Below are 17,509 nucleotides of genomic sequence, written 5' to 3'. Positions count from 1 at the left end.
TCTCAAAGCACTTTTCAGTCAATGACGTACTTGCTTTGAAGTATAGTCACTGTTACTCTGTAGGAAACGCGGCAGCTAATTTGTGCACAGCAAGCTCCCCAAACAGCAATGTGATAATGACCAGATAATCTGTTTTGTAATATTGATTGAGGGATGAATATTGGCCAGGACACTGGGGAGAACTCCTGCACTTTTCATCAAAATAGTGTCTTGGGATCTTTTACTTCTACCCAAGCAGGTAGATGGGGCCTCGGTTTAACATCTCATCCAAAAGACGGCACCTCCAACAGTGCAGCATTCCCTCAGTACTGCACTGAAGTGTCAGCCTTGATTTTAGTGCTTAAGCCCTATAATAGATTTTTACATCCTTTCAGGAAAGGACTCTTACAAAAAGAGAATAAGAAGGCGTATATAAAAACAATCCACAAAGACACTCATTTGCCAAAGATTTCCACAAATACCAATTACTTCCTATTATTTCTGATCACGGTGTCTCTTTTAATACATGAAACTAACTTCTTACTCCTACTGGGTGCAGCTCAGTGTGAGGAGGCTGCGAGGTTGGTGGCTGGCTCTATAGCCAATAGGACCCTCATAGACTGAGGTGGCATTTGTCTCAGTGATACTAGTGTCCTTGCAGCACCTTGCAGGTTCAATGCCTATTGGGCCCACTGCAGGAGCCCCACCCTACCCCGTGATGGCACTGGAGGGGGTTAGATTGATACCATGTGGTTGTAGCAGCAATGCTGCTATCATTCTTTCCAGCCTATGTGTGCTGGGCAAGGGCTCAATTTGATTAATGATCTAAGCAAAAACAGACCAAACAGTGCAAAATAAGGCCTGAGTTTGGGTGTTTGAGGGAATCACTGGAAGCAACGATCACCTTTAGAACCTCCTCATGCTGTCCTACTGTTGAAGCTGTTTCCTGGACTACTACATTCACCAGGGTGTCGATGCAGTTACCAGAGCGATGTGGCATCAAACTAATACTGAAGTGTCACTTAAATGTCTTTAAGGCACTGCTCAATGGATCCGAACTGTCAGCTAGTATAGCACAGGCCCTGGCTGATTTCCTGCCCTCCCTCAGGGCACCCAATCAACGACGGACCCCCTGCCAAACTCTGCTTGCAAAGCAGGGGCAGTGAAATTCCACCTGGGAACTTCACAGTTCAGGAGTTTCTTGAAAAGATCAAACAAAGAGGAAATATTAGGGGAAGGACGTCACACTCGAGGGATAAAAAAAGACTGATCTGGAGATGCCCAATGCGGGATAAGCAGCAGTACATCATTAGAGTATTGCCTGGTAGGTATTTACATTGTGGCAGGAGCCGCGAGATCAGCTTGCCTGCCCCTCACGGCCAATGGGGAATTGTGTTTAGCATGAGGCGATTACAACTAAGGTGGTCCATCCGATGTGGATTCTGACAGAATTTTCCCAAAGCAAGCCTGTTTTGCACCATATCCTCAAACCATAGACTTACTCATATTAGATAGACAAATATCAACAACTTGTATTTACATAGCACCTTATGTAGCAAATGTCCCAAGGCACTTCACAGGAGCATTATCAAACAAAATTTGCCATTAAATCACAAGGAGACATTAGGGCAGGCAACCTGTTTTAAGCAGCGTCTTACAGGAGCGCTAGGCAGAGAAGTTTAGGGAGGGAATGATGAAAGAACAAATATGCAGACTTACAAAATAACAGGCATCAATGGACTGCCATTTGACTTCTGAGCTACACTTGCTTCTAAGAACTTCTCAGATGGAAAACTTGGCAGGCTTTTCAAAAATCTGGAACAGGCTGAGCTGGGATTTGTCCTTCATGTTGGTTTTTATAACTCCAACTGATTGTCCAAAGCGAAACCAAAAACAATGTCAAGAGTCAAGCCTCCTGACCCCTATAAATCTTGACCTGCCACTTCTCTGTAAACATCGTCTCCAGGGCAAAAAGCCTCTGCTGCGTATTTATCTGAAAACAAGTGGCTTCCGGTACTTGTTTGCAAACAAGTCCAAAAGACCTTATGAAGACCTTTTAATAAAAAGAAAATTCCAACATCAATGGAATCCTTTTTCAGTTTTCCCAAATAAAACACAAGTCCTCAAAATTTAACCAAAAAAAAAAAGAAAGCACTCATAACAATGTAGCTGGGGACCAGGTAGCTCAGTTGGCTCGATGGCTAGTATGTCATTGAGATAGACGTCAACACCGTAGGTTCAATCCCTGTTCCTATCTGAGGAAGGCAACAGGAAACCACCTCATATACCCTCTTCCTTAGCCATGATCATCTCTCCTGGGTGGAGAAAAGAACGAACAGTGGACCTGCCCTTGGTCAGAACACTGCCACAGCCACAACATGTGACTAATGTTAAAAGGGGCTTTATATTGGTCTGTTAAGAGAAAGACCTGGGTCTTCTAATAGAACTCAAGTCCTTGAAGATTGGCTAGCAGTACTGAAAGACTATAGCAAAAGCAGAATATCAGAATGTAGAACTCAATTTTCCCGTTGCACCTTTATATGAAATCTTAGTTGTGCCTTGTCTAGATACTGCGGCCAGTTCTGGTCCCCTCACATGGTGGGAGATTTAGAGGCCCACTAGCTTGATACTTAATCTTTACTCCAAAAAATCTAGGCTCTTAGGAGACTTAATTAAAGTATTTATAACTATGAAAGTAGACTGTCCACAAGGCCAGATTATTTGAATAAGATAATTTAGGGAGAATGAAGCAACATATGTAAAAACTAAAGTACAGAACTAGGTTAGAGGTCAGGTGGTTTTCCTATGCTAAATGTCAGTGACCTGGGAAACAGTTACCAGCTTGTGCATATTTGCTGCAAACATTCAACAGGAATTTGTGTAAAGTACTTAGTGTTATGATCCTGCGGGTTTATTTTCTGGGAAGTATGCAGTGTGCCTTTAAGGCTGTAAAAGGATCGGTACTGCTTTAAGAACAAGCAAGCCTCAGAAATTTCCAAGAAGATGCATTTTTGGTTGCCGTTGGATACAACCATACGGAGAGGGAACCAACCAGCTGCAAAGAATGCATTCTGGTTACCCGGCAACAGTCATTCGGAGACCAAGGACAAAATATACAAGGTTGCAATTACCTTTTTTGCACTGGCTTTTCGTGGAGACAGACTGTTTGCCAGCATATACAAAAGGAAAAGAGAACACTCCCTCTGTTTGTTTAAACCCTATTTATTATACTCTCAGAATTCTGAAAATTCAAACCAGATTAATTTCTTAAAAGAAAATAACCAATTACTTTAACTGCTGAACTGTAATTGCTGAATTCATCGCTGGAAGAAGACAAGCATCACTTCAACTGGAATTAGACTACTGACTGTTCTGCTGTTGAAGAACCTTTTTTTCCCCATCGGACGGCTGCAAGGACTTCAACCAACCTTGGACTGTTCCACATTGGAAGATTCCACTTCAGCAGGAGCGTAAATCTGAAAGGACTTTGTTGCAATTCGTTGGGGCCCAGTACACACTTTAACTTGTTTCGAAGTCAGAATCTTTTCTCTCTTGAGGTTTACGTGTCTTCCGTGGGTCCGGTGGCTTGGGAGAGACAGAGAGAGGCTTCCTTGCTCCAGGTTCCAGTTCAAACTGCCTTCTGCCTCTTTTTCTGTGACACAATTCAAAAACCCCAGGTTACCCAGCAGGTTAGTCGTGTGACTAGCTGGTTTGACCACTTCTGTTTGTGGATTCTGCCATCTGAGCAGTCATCCTTGTATGTGATCTTCCTCGCCTTCAATGTCTGGTGATCACAGCCCATTTTTGGTTAAGTGGATCAAGGAATAGTCCTTTGTCTCTCCAAGCACTGTCTGTTAGTATTCAAATATGTTTCCAGCCATCTGGTGATTTATTTTTATTTCTTCACTCCAGCAACAGTTTAAAATCAATGTTCATATGACAAAATGAATATGCCTCATTCTTGGCTGGTGGGGGTCTGCATAACACCTCCACACTGAGCGAAATGAAATGCGATTTTGTCTTTAAAAGAGCATTTCATTAAAAGGGAGAGAAGATAAGGACAGGAACACTCCCACATCTCTCTCATTCATTCAGAACCCTAGCAACTGTTACAGTCTGTCTTTTCATGGTAGCAGTGTTAGTTTAAACTGCCCTTTTTGGCATCCCAATAAACGTAGTTTTTGGGAAGTTTTTTCAGTTTCCATGACTGCCAAAGGAGGCTTTGTTCTTGTTGAGGTCTGCAGGAGGAGGGTTAGGTTTAATTAGCCCTAAGTTGGAGTTCTGTTCAGGGGCGGCAGCAATGGGCAATTCCCCTCTGAACCCTCTTTCAGTGCCTTGATGAGTCATGCAAGGGCTTTTCACCTCAGTGGATGGCTGGTTCCCTTTTTTCCTGACTGTGGGGGCAGAGCCTTTACTAATCTTCCCTTTGTCCTCTGGGACACTCCTGCTTGCAGGTATTTGTTCAGATTCTACTGCGCTTCCCTGCGGCACTTCGACAAGGTGAGGCATCAACCTCACGGTTTCTCTGCCCTCTTGAGGACTTTCTTTGTCTCTGCAGGTGTCTGTAAATGCTGTTAGCAACTCTGGTGGGGTGCTTCTCGCATCTGCATTTACATAGGAGGATTTGGGGTCTAATTTTTCAAAAATTGCGGGGTTGGCTGACCGGAAAGTAGGGGTTTTCATCTAGGAATCTTCCCGGACTTCCTTTAACCTTGGTCCCTTTTTACACGTTCCTTTCTAACCTGTTGCCAGCTTGGTGCCTGCCTGTCCCCTTTTGTTTTCGGCAAGGGTCCCTTACAGTCCACCAACCCCCTGCTGGAGGGTTCTCCAAACACCGATACAGGACTTAGGGGTGCAGATTTCACGTAGGCTGGGGTTTCCCCTCAACCTGACACATGTGGCATCTCCTACAGTCCCCCACCACATCTTTGTGGAGTTTCGGCCAGTCAAACTGCTGTCTTATGCAGGCTTTGGTTTTTCATATACCCGTAGTCTCATGGACCATTCTTACTATTTCTCTCCACTACCTCTGCAGCACAACTAACTGGTGAACTACTGTCCACTCCTTGCTCTCAGGCCTGTGAGGAGAACTCCATTTCCTCATCAGTACCTCATTCTTTAAGTAATAGCAATCAGGGATTCCCTCTGCTTCAATTTCAGACTGGGCAGCCTGTGCTAACTCTCTCAATAATGGGTCAACTCACTGAGCCTCAGCTCAAAAAGATTTATTTATCTCATTCCCTGGGTCTACTAACTTTCCAAAGAAAGTCTCGGACAGACAGACCTCATGGTCATCTGCTTGCAGTGCCAATGCAGTCTTCTCTGGGGAAGCTGGTTTGATCCTGGCCTGATTCATTACACATTGAGGGAAATTGCAGGGGGCTCTCTTTCACTACTGGGGAAGCTACCAGCTTCATCCCCCGCCAGATCATTATCTAGGAGCAGGCCAACCCCATCTACAGGAAAACTAGGGACAATCCCTACAGTCACTGGTCCCGAAACTAGGTCGCACTCCAAGTGCACCCTGTGTAAAGGTACAGGCATACGCTGCCTTCCAATACCATTCACCACCATTCTGGAGTTTACTGCACTCTCTAGGGAAAAGATCAGGCCTTTTCCCAGTAAAAGGGATCTAGTGGCCCTTGTGTCCCTGAGAATTACTATGGGCTTGCTTGCCCCACTCAAGGGATATGGGGTTACTCTCCCTTCAGACACAAAACCCTGATAACCCTCAGTAATCCTATTAAATTTTCCTGCACTTGCAGCCATAAGCTTCCTGGGACTGACTCTCACTGCAGTTAAAACCACAGCTTGTTCTGTTGTGCTATCCATCAAGGTCCTGTCTTCACAGAGTGGGTGTGCCCTGATTAACCCTACAGGTTTTCCCTTTAGTTTCCAGCAGTCAGCTCTTAAATGCCCTGCTTTATTACAATGGAAGCACACAGGTTTCCAGGTCTCACTCCTGTTTACAGCACCTTCCTTTTTGGCTGAAGGAGGGCCCCCTGTGTCTCCTGCTTTTCCTTCCCTCCCAGGACTGCTTGGGTTTCTATCACCTTCCCATCCTTAGTCCTTTTCAGATTAAGAAAGGTTTTCCCCTGGGAAACTGACTTATAAAAATGAGAGCAAACTCATCAGCCAGGACTGCAGCCTGCTGGGCTCTATGAGCCTTCTGCTCCTTTACATGTGTCTGAAGGGTGAGAGTTTTTAAATTCCTCTAACAAAATTACTTCTCTGAGGTTTTCATAGCTGAGCTGTATTTTAAGAGCCCTCAGCCACTGGTCTAAAGCTCGCTGCTTATTTCTCTCAAACTCCAGATAAGTTTGATTAGCTTGCTATAAAAACAAGAAATGCTGGAACCACTCAGCAGGTCTGGCAGCATCTGTGGAAAGAGAAGCAGAGTTAACGTTTCGGGTCAGTGACCCTTCATCGGAACTGACAAATATTAGAAAAGTCACAGGTTATAAGCAAGTGAGGTGGGGGTGGGGCAAGAGGTAACAAAGGAGGTCTAGATTGGACCAGGCCGCATAGCTGACCAAAAGGTCACGGAGCAAAGGCAAACAATATGTTAATGGTGTGTTGAAAGACAACGCATTAGTACAAATTAGGTGTTAATAGGTGTTTTTATTTCAGACCTGCTGAGTGGTTCCAGCATTTCTTGTTTTTATTTCAGATTTCCAGCATCCGCAGTATTTTGCTTTTATTTGATTAGCTTGCTTCTTGAGGGTTCTAAACTTTTGGCTATAGGCTTCGGGTACTAATTCATATGCCCTAAGGATAGTATTTTTTGTCAGTTCATAATTTGATGAACCCTCATCTGGCAACAAGGAATAAACCTCATGGGCTTTTCCTACTAATTTACTCTGTAACAACAGAGTCCAAGCCTCAGCTGGCCACTTGAACTGCCTTGCCAGTTTTTCAAAAGACACAAAAAATGCTTCCACGTTTCTCTCATTCAATTTTGGGATCAGTTGGGAAAATTTTAACAATCCTGTACCCAACCCTGAATTAAGCTCCTCCAAATTAGCTATGCTTTCACTGGGGTTACTCTGTCGCCCCCTAGTTAACTCAAGCTGCTTCAGCTCTCTCTCTTCGCATTCTTTCCGGAAGGTTCTTTCTCTTTCTCTCTCCTCCCTTGCTTTCTCTCTTCTCTCTTTTTCTTCATGTTCCTTCTGGAAGGCTCTTTCTTTCTCCTGTCTCTCTCTCTTTCTTTTTCTCTTCCCTCAACTTCAAGTTTCCTCTGTTCCAATTGTAGCTTTGCTAGCAATACCCTGTCGGGGTCTACTTCTAACCCTGATTCTGTTTCTTCAGATTCAAGGGAAAAATGGTTGGCCACTAGTCTTAGGAGTTTGGACTTTCTAGCCTTGCCATGTACAACGATCCCACACTGCTCAGCCATTTTCCTCAACTCCTCCATAGACAGTGCTTTTAACTTATCACAAGTTACTTCACCCTGGCTTGGGGAGTTACTGGCTTCAGTCACAGACATGTTAGTATTCAAGCACACACAACCACAAGAAAACCTGTATTGAAATTTTTTCTCTTTTTTGATTGGGAACAATTTGACTTCCCACTTCCAGTTTCTCATTTGTGGGTCAAATCCCGGACGGTAGCCCCCAAATTTCTGTTACGACCAGGTGAGAGGGGTCGAGGGTTCCGTCTCAGCCTTTGCCTGGTTTAACCGTAACAGGGTTTAATTTTTTTTTAAAACACCATGTTTTAGCTCCCCCCTAGTGAATCCTTGTTCAATGCTTTCCAATTGTAAGGCAAAGAAATCAATGCAAACAGACTTTCTTAGATTTTAAACTAGAAAGGTAGAAGTTTTTAAATCTTAAACTCTAATCCAGTTACCAACTATGAATATGTGACGCGACCACGCTAGCGTGCATACGCGATAGGCACACATGCAGATAGAGACAGAAAAAGTAGAGGGAATAAAGGGGAAAGGTTTGAGGCAATAGATGGGTTTCTATTTTACTGTCCTTTGAGTTTGTTGTGAAGTTTTTGGTTGCCGGTCAGACTTGCAATTCGTTGGGGCCCAGTGCACGCATCAACTTGTTTCGAGGTCAGTCTTTTCTCTCTTGAGGTTTACGTGTCTTCCGTGGGTCTGGTGGCTTGGGAGAAAGCTTCCTTGCACCAGGTTCCAGTTCAAACTGCCTTCTGCCTCTTTCTCTGTGGCACAATTCAAAAAACCCCAGGTTACCCAGCAGGTTAGTCATGTGACTAGCTGGTTTGACCACTTCTGTTTGTGGATTCTGCCATTTTAGCAGTAATCCTGGAATGTGAGCATCCTCACCTTCAATGTCTGGTGATCACAGCCCATTTTGCTTTTTGCAGCGGTGACAGGGAGAGCGAGGTGGCAGCTGGGTAAGTGAGTTTACAACTTATATAAACTTACCTTTTTGTTTCGGCAGTTTCTTTTTGCAGTGGCGACAGGGAGAGCGAGGTGGCAGCTGGGTAAGTAAGTCCTATATATTTGGGCAGCGGCTGAACCCGAGACACTACACCTGTAGTGTCTCCCACCCGCCCTCCTCCTCTAACCAAAAAAAAAAGGACTCGGTGGTGTGTAGATAAGGTAAGGCTTTTTCTATTTTTTTTTCGTGTGATTGGTAAAAACTTTTCGTTCCTTTTTCATTTGCCTAAGTTAAGACTAAGTTAAGCTTAAGATTAAAAATGGCAGGAGATCTCAGACCCGTGTTATGCTCCTCTTGCTCAATGTGGGAGCTCAGGGACATGGCTGATGTCCCTGACTCCTTCACGTGCTGGAAGTGTGTCCAGTTGCAGCTCTTGTTAGACCGCATGATGGCTCTGGAGCTGCGGATGGACTCACTTTGGAGCATCCGCAATGCTGAGGAGGTCGTGGATAGCACGTTTAGCGAATTGGTCACACCGCAGATTAGGATTGCTGAGGGAGAAAGGGAATGGGTGACGAAAAGGCAGAGAAAGAGCAGGAAGGCAGCGCAGGTGTCCCCTGCGGTCATCTCCCTCCAAAACAGGTATACCGTTTTGGATACTGTTGAGGGAGATGGCTCACCAGGGGAAGGCAGCAGTAGCCAGGTTCATGGCACCGTGGCTGACTCTGCTGTTCAGAAGGGCGGGAACAAGAGTGGAAGGGCTATAGTCATCGGGGATTCAATTGTAAGGGGGGTAGATAGGCGGTTCTGTGGTCGAAAACGAGACTCCCGAATGGTATGTTGCCTCCCAGGTGCACGGGTCAGGGATGTCTCAGATCGGCTGCAGAACATTCTGAAAGGGGAGGGTGAACAGCCAGTTGTCGTTGTGCACATAGGCACCAATGATATCGGTAAAAAACGGGATGAGGTCCTACAAGCAGAATTTAGGGAGTTAGGAGCCAAGTTAAAAAGTAGGACCTCAGAGGTAGTAATCTCAGGATTGCTACCAGTGCCACGTGATAGTCAGAGTAGAAATGAAAGAATAGTCAGGATGAATGCATGGCTTGAGAGATGGTGCAGGAGGGAGGGGTTCAGATTTTTGGGACATTGGGACCGGTTCTGGGGGAGGTGGGACTATTACAAATTGGACGGTCTACACCTGGGCCGGACTGGAACCAATGTCCTTGGCAGGGGGATGGGAACCAAATGAAGAGGTCAGTGGACAGTAAGGAGGTAGTAACTAAAGCCCGTAATGAACTAGATAATGAAGTCAGCGTGACTAAGGGAAAGAGTAGGCAGGGAGCAGATGATGAACGCAAAGGGACTGGTGGTCTGAGGTGCATTTGTTTTAATGCAAGAATTGTAGTAGGTAAGGTAGATGAACTTAGGGCTTGGATTAGTACCTGGGAGTATGATGTTATTGCTATTACTGAGACTTGGTTGAGGGAAGGGCATGATTGGCAACTAAATTTCCCAGGATATCGATGCTTCAGGCGGGATAGAGAGGGAGGTAAAAGGGGTGGAGGAGTTGCATTACTGGTCAAAGAGGATATCACAGCTGTGCTGAAGGAGGGCACGATGGAGGACTCGAGCAGTGAGGCAATATGGGCAGAATTCAGAAATAGGAAGGGTGCGGTAACAATGTTGGGGCTGTACTACAGGCCTCCCAACAGCGAGCGTGAGATAGAGGTACAAATATGTAAACAGATTATGGAAAGATGTAGGAGCAACAGGGTGGTGGTGATAGGAGATTTTAATTTTCCCAACATTGACTGGGATTCACTTAGTGTTAGAGGTCTAGATGGAGCAGAATTTGTAAGGAGCATCCAGGAGGGTTTTCTGGAGCAGTATGTAAATAGTCCAACTCGGGAAGGGGCCATACTGGACCTGGTTTTGGGGAATGAGCCCGGCCAGGTGGTTGAAGTTTCAATAGGGGACTACTTTGGGAATAGTGATCACAATTCCGTAAGTTTTAGAATACTCATGGACAAAGACGAGAGTGGTCCTAAAGGAAGAGTGCTAAATTGGGGGAAGGCCAACTATACCAAAATTCGGCAGGAGCTGGGGAATGTAGATTGGGAGCAGCTGTTTGAAGGTAAATCCACATTTGATATGTGGGAGGCTTTTAAAGAGAGGTTGATTAGCGTGCAGGAGAGACATGTTCCTGTGAAAATGAGGGATAGAAATGGCAAGATTAGGGAACCATGGATGACAGGTGAAATTGTGAAACTAGCTAAGAGGAAAAAGGAAGCATACATAAGGTCTAGGAGGCTGAAGAAAGATGAAGCTTTGGAAGAATATCGGGAATGTAGGACCAATCTGAAACGAGGAATTAAGAGGGCTAAAAGGGGTCATGAAATATCGTTAGCAAACAGGGTTAAGGAAAATCCCAAAGCCTTTTATTCATATATAAGGAGCAAGAGGGTAACTAGAGAAAGGATTGGCCCACTCAAGGACAAAGGAGGAAAGTTATGCGTGGAGTCAGAGAAAATGGGTGAGATTCTAAACGAGTACTTTGCATCGCTATTCACCGAGGAGAGGGACATGACGGATGTTGAGGTTAGGGACAGATGTTTGATTACTCTAGGTCAAGTCGGCATAAGGAGGGAGGAAGTGTTGGGTATTCTAAAAGGCATTAAGGTGGACAAGTCCCCAGGTCCGGATGGGATCTATCCCAGGTTACTGAGGGAAGCGAGAGAGGAAATAGCTGGGGCCTTAACAGATATCTTTGCAGCATCCTTAAACACGGGTGAGGTCCTGGAGGACTGGAGAATTGCTAATGTTGTCCCCTTGTTTAAGAAGGGTAGCAGGGATAATCCAGGTAATTATAGACCGGTGAGCCTAACGTCAGTGGTAGGGAAGCTGCTGGAGAAGATACTGAGGGATAGGATCTATTCCCATTTGGAAGAAAATGGGCTTATCAGTGATAGGCAACATGGTTTTGTGCAGGGAAGGTCATGTCTTCCCAACTTAATAGAATTTTTTGAGGAAGTGACAAAGTTGATTGATGAGGGAAGGGCTGTAGATATCATATACATGGACTTCAGTAAGGCGTTTGATAAGGTTCCCCATGGTAGGCTGATGGAGAAAGTGAAGTCGCATGGGGTCCAAGGTGTATTAGCTGGATGGATAAAGAACTGGCTGAGCAACAGGAGACAGAGAGTAGCAGTGGAAGGGAGTTTCTCAAAATGGAGACGTGTGACCAGTGGTGTTCCACAGGGATCCGTGCTGGGACCACTGTTGTTTGTGATATACATAAATGATTTGGAGGAAAGTATAGGTGGTCTGATTAGCAAGTTTGCAGACGACACTAAGATTGGTGGAGTAGCAGATAGTGAAGGGGACTGTCAGAGAATACAGCAGAATATAGATAGATTGGAGAGTTGGGCAGAGAAATGGCAGATGGAGTTCAATCAGGGCAAATGCGAGGTGATGCATTTTGGAAGATCCAATTCAAGAGTGAACTATACAGTAAATGGAAAAGTCCTGGGGAAAATTCATGTACAGAGAGATTTGGGTGTTCAGGTCCATTGTTCACTGAAGGTGGCAACGCAGGTCAATAGAGTGGTCAAGAAGGCATATGGCATGCTTTCCTTCATCGGACGGGGTATTGAGTACAAGGGTTGGCAGGTCATGTTACAGTTGTATAAGACTTTGGTTCGGCCACATTTGGAATACTGCGTGCAGTTCTGGTCGCCACATTACCAAAAGGATGTAGATGCTTTGGAGAGGGTGCAGAGGAGGTTCACCAGGATGTTGCCTGGTATGGAGGGTGCTAGCTATGAAGAGAGGTTGAGTAGATTAGGATTATTTTCATTAGAAAGACGGAGGTTGAGGGGAGATCTGGTTGAGGTGTACAAAATCATGAGAGGTATAGACAGGGTGGATAGCAAGAAGCTTTTTCCCAGAGTGGGGGATTCAATTACTAGGGGTCACGAGTTCAAAGTGAGAGGGGAAAAGTTTAGGGGGGATATGCGTTGAAAGTTCTTTACGCAGAGGGTGGTGGGTGCCTGGAACGCGTTGCCAGCGGAGGTGGTAGACGCGGGCACGTAAGATGTATCTAGACAGATACATGAATGGGCAGGAAGCAAAGAAATACAGACCCTTAGAAAATAGGCGACAGGTTTAGATAGAGGATCTGGATCGGCGCAGGCTTGGAGGGCCGAAGGGCCTGTTCCTGTGCTGTAATTTTCTTTGTTCTTTGTGTTAAGTGGACCAAGGAATAGTCCTTTGTTTCTCCAAGCACTGTCTGTTAGTATGCAAATGTCCTTCCAGCCACGTGTCTGGTGATTTTTTTTTTAACAAGTCCTTTCTTCACTCCAGCAACAGTTTAAAATCAATGTTCATATGACAAAATGAATATGTCTCATTCTTGGCTGGTGGGGGTCTGCATGACAATATCGTAGTAGTGTTTAAGAGTTTAATTTTTCTAATAAACAGTTAAATTTGTTGATCTAAAGACATCTGGTTCGGTTCACCTCATTCAAAGAGCAAGGAACAATACAGCACAGGAACAGGCCATTCAGCCCTCCAAGCCTGCGCCGATCTTGATGCCTGTCTAAACTAAAACCTTCTGCACTTCCAGGGTCCGTATCCCTCTATTCCCACCCTATTCATGTATTTGTCAAGATGCCTCTTAAATGTCGCTATCGTACCTACTTCCACCACCTCCCCCGGCAGCAAGTTGCAGGCACTCACCACCCTCTGTGTAAAAAAACTTGCCTCGCACATCCCCTCTAAACTTTGCCCCCTAGTAACTGACTCTTCCACCCTGGGAAAAAGCTTCTGACTATCCACTCTGTCCATGCCACTCTCAACTTTGTAAACCTCTATCATGTCGCCCTTCCACCTCCGTCATTCCAGTGAAAACAATCCGAGTTTATCCAACCTCTCCTCTTAGCTAATACCCTCCAGACAAGGCAACATCCTGGTAAACCTCTTCTGTACCCTCTTCAAAGCCTCCACATCCTTCTGGTAGTGTGGCGACCAGAATTGTATGCAATATTCCAAGTGGGGCCTAACTAAGGTTCTGTACAGCTGCAGCGTGACTTTCCAATTTTTATACTTGATGCCCCGAAAAATGAAGGCAAGCATGCCGTATGCCTTCTTGACTATCTTATCCACCTGTGTTGCCACTTTCAGGGGTTAATAGATTAATGAATTTGGCTGTGGTTTTCTTTAATTTGGAAAGTTTAAAATATGTTAGCCGATCCATGGAGGGACAGGACTGAATCGACAGTGTGTTTCTCCCACCGCAATCAGAACCATATATTTTGATTGGGGGCTTTGTTTTGAGCGGTTGGTCGTAACCTATTAATTGGGGGCTTGCTGGAGATTGAATCATATTTCATTCAGTGGGTCACATCTGGGATCAGAATCAGACTAATTTGGAGGGCTCACATTTGGAATCATATTAACTACTCGTCTCTGGGATAACATATTTAAATTGGGGGTCTTGCATTTGGCATCATATTTAATCACTCTCGCGTCTGGGATCATAGTAATTGGAAACTCGCTTGTTGGGATCTAAATGAACACCAATTACAAAGAAATAAAAGAACCAGGTCTGTTGTATAATAAGGTACAGTCTATACCATTGTAATGGCATTAGTAGTTGCAGCAGAGTTTTTGGGAAAGTAGAATGTTTCCTTGAGTGACTTAATAACTTTAACTAAGAGCAAATTAAAAGAATTGGCAGTGAAATTGGGGTTGGAATTGAAATTAGGCACCAAAAATGCAGAGATAATTGACATAATAGCCAATCATCTGGAATTAGTAGATGATGATGAAGGGCAATACGAGGAACAAGCAGGCAGGAGGTCCGAAAGTGATGCAGTGGTATTGGTTAGGATTCAGTTAGAAACAAAAAAAACTTGAGGTGGCAAAAGAATTAAGAAAACTTGAATTGGAAAAAGAGGAAAGGGAAAAAGAAAAAGCAATAGCAATAAGAAAACTTGAATTGGAGGAAAGGGAGAAAGGGAGAGCATTTCGGAGAGAAAGTGAAAGAGAAGAGGGAATTTAAGTTAGAAGACAACAGGGTAGTCTTGAATCCAGGGAAAATTCAGGTCAGGAAGAATTTGAATTTAGCTCAGGACCCAGCGAGAAGTTGTTTACAGTTATAAAGGCTCTTCCTAAGTTTGAGGAAAGGGACGTAGAAGCATTTTTCATATCTTTTGAAAAAATAGCCAAACGGATGAAATGGCCGAAAGCAAGCTGGACATTGCTTATACAGGGAAGGTTGGTAGACAGAGTTCATGAAGCTTATGCCATGCTTCCTGAAGAGGCTTCTGCAGATTATGAGATGGCAAAAAAGGCTATTCTCACTGTGTACGAGTTAGTCCCTGAAGCTTACCGTCAGATGTTTAGGAACTTACGGAGATTGGCTCGGCAGACATATTTAGAATTTAAGGGTGAAACAAATTACTTTTGACCTTTGGATACGGGCATTGAAATAGAAACCACATATGAGAACCTTCAAGAATTAATTCTGAGTTTAAAAACTCCATTTCTTTAGTAGTGAGAACTCATATAGATAACATGAAAGTTTTGAAAGCTAGGCAAGCAGCCGAGATTACTGATGATTTTGAGCTTGTGAATAAGCCAACCTATTTTGTCCATCACCCCCATAAACATGAGAAGGATAGAAAGTGGGAGAGTGAAAGGAAGGCAAGTAGCCGGAGACAAGGAAGAACAGCTGGGAATGCCCTAGGATCACCTCCACTAGTCAGAAAGGAAGGTGCTGAGGGTAGAAGTGAGATTCACAAGCCAAAGTGTTATCATTGGCACAAAACGGGTTATCTTCGTTCAGAGTGCTGGAAATTGTGAGGTAAACCCATAGGACTTGTTGAGGTACACAAAGCTAGTGCAGAGGAAAAAACTCAGAGTGTAGCAGACCAGGCTATAGCTTTAACGACAGCTATGAAACCAGATACTAAAACTAAAAGGAGTGTAGAGGTTAATAATAAAATACTTGAGAGTTATAATGAATCTTTGTCAAAGGGGAGAGTAACTGTGTATCCTGTAAGTGAGGCAGGAAAACCCATTATACTCAAGGACACAGGAGCAACCCAATCACTCTTGCTGGGGAAAGATATAAGGTTTCCACCAGAGAGCACCTTGAACACTAAAGTTTTTGTTAATGGAATTGGTGGAGAGTATATACCCATACCTTCATATAATGTATGCCTAGACAGTGACTTAATATCTGGGATAATAACTGTAGGTGGTGTCCACAGTTTGCCGTAAAGGGAATTGATCTACTCCTAGGAAAGGATTTGGCTGGATCTAAAGTACCAGTTTCTCCTATAGTTAGAGGAACCAATTGAAATTAAGGAAACGGAGCAATTAGAGGAACAAGTTCCGGGAATATTTCCTGCATCTGTAGTCACCCGAGCAATGGCTAAACAGGATTCATTGTTGGAGGTAAAAGGGGCACCACAAATAGATAATCAGGCATCTGAAACCTTATTTGGGGATTTAGATAATCCAAATGAGATGTTTAACAGATCGTCTATCATTGCAGCACAGCAAGCTGATCCAGAGATATACCTAATAGCAGACAGCTCTGTCAGAAGCTGAAGTGAAAGGAGTTCCGGAAGGCTATTATATGGCAAACGGGGTTTTGAGGAGGAAATGGAGACTGCCTCATAGACCTGCCGCTGAAGACGGGACAGTTATTGAACAGATAGTGGTGCCACCTACATATCGCCATGGATTATTATGGTTGGCACATGACATTCCTTTTGCAGGACATAGGGGAATTCGGAACACCAAATCACACAGAAGCCAACATGATTACTGGCCAGCTCTGACAAAGGATGAGACACAATTTTGCAGGACATGCCATACTTGTTAAATGGTGGGAAAACCACAACCTACCATAAAACCCGGGGATGAAGTATTAGTGTTGTTACCATCACAGGGAGAACCATTAAAAGCACGGTTCAGTGGCCTACATAGAGTGATCAAAAGAGTGGGTAAGGTAGATTGACACCCCTGCAATATTACCGCAGGGAGGAGGATAAGCCAGTACAAGTATGTCAGGTAATCGGGACTCTTGAGAAAGAAACGAATTGTGAGGATGAGGCAGAAGCAGGCCTAGAAAATTCTCAGATTGAACCTCCAACTGTCAGATTAGCGAATACAGAATGGCTAGGAAAATTAGACAATATGCTGTTGCACAGAGGCAAAACAGCATAAAAACCTAACCAGGCTTTTCACAATGTTTCAAAAAGTTTGTAGGGATAAGCCAGGATGTACAACCTTAGCCACACATTTTTTTTTCCAGAGATACAGCACTGAAACAGGCCCTTCGGCCCGAGTCTGTGCCGAACATCAACCGCCCATTTATACTAATCCTACATTAACCCCATATTCCTACCACATCCCCACCTTCCCTCAATTCCCCTACCTATACTAGGGACAATTTATAATGGCCAATTTACCTACCAACCTGCAAGTCTTTAGCTGTGGGAGGAAACCGAAGCACCCGGCAAAAACCCACGCAGTCACAGGGAGAACTTGCAAACTCCGCACAGGCAGTATCCAGAATCGAACCCGGGTCGCTGGAGCTGTCAGGCTGCGGTGCTAACCACTGCACCACCATGATATGGATATAGGGGGAACAATTCCTTTAAAACAGCAACCTTGTTGCTTGGATCCAGACAGACAGGCCCAAGTAGAAGCAGAGGTACAATGCATGCTGAAGGGCAGCTTAGTTGAACCTCGTCAGGACAGCTGGAATTCATAGGTGGTCTTGATACCTAAACCTGGGAGGAACAGCTCAAACTTGCATAGACAATAGAAAAGTAACTGCGGTAAGAAAGGCAGACTCCTACCCAAATTCTCATTTAAAGGACTGTATGGACAGAATGGGCAACACCATGTGCTTTAAAGAGACAGATGTGTTGGAGGGATACTATCAAATTCCTTTGACACCCCAGGGTAAGAAAAAGTCAGCTTCTGTTACACTGGACAGGATTTTCCAGTGTCAAGTGATGCCACATATGTTAAGGGGTACTCGAGCAACTTCTCAGAATAGTGAACCCAGTAGTGATCAGTGCTCCTAGCTGTGTAGTTCACCTGGCTGAGGTGATGGACAATAGGGACACTGGGAAGGAAACACGAAACAACTGGAAGAC

Source organism: Heterodontus francisci, chromosome 27, assembly GCF_036365525.1.
Source record: "Heterodontus francisci isolate sHetFra1 chromosome 27, sHetFra1.hap1, whole genome shotgun sequence".
Taxonomy (NCBI): Eukaryota; Metazoa; Chordata; class Chondrichthyes; order Heterodontiformes; family Heterodontidae; genus Heterodontus; species Heterodontus francisci.
The sequence above is the reverse complement of the archived record's forward strand: the minus strand, read 5'-3'. Positions refer to the sequence as shown.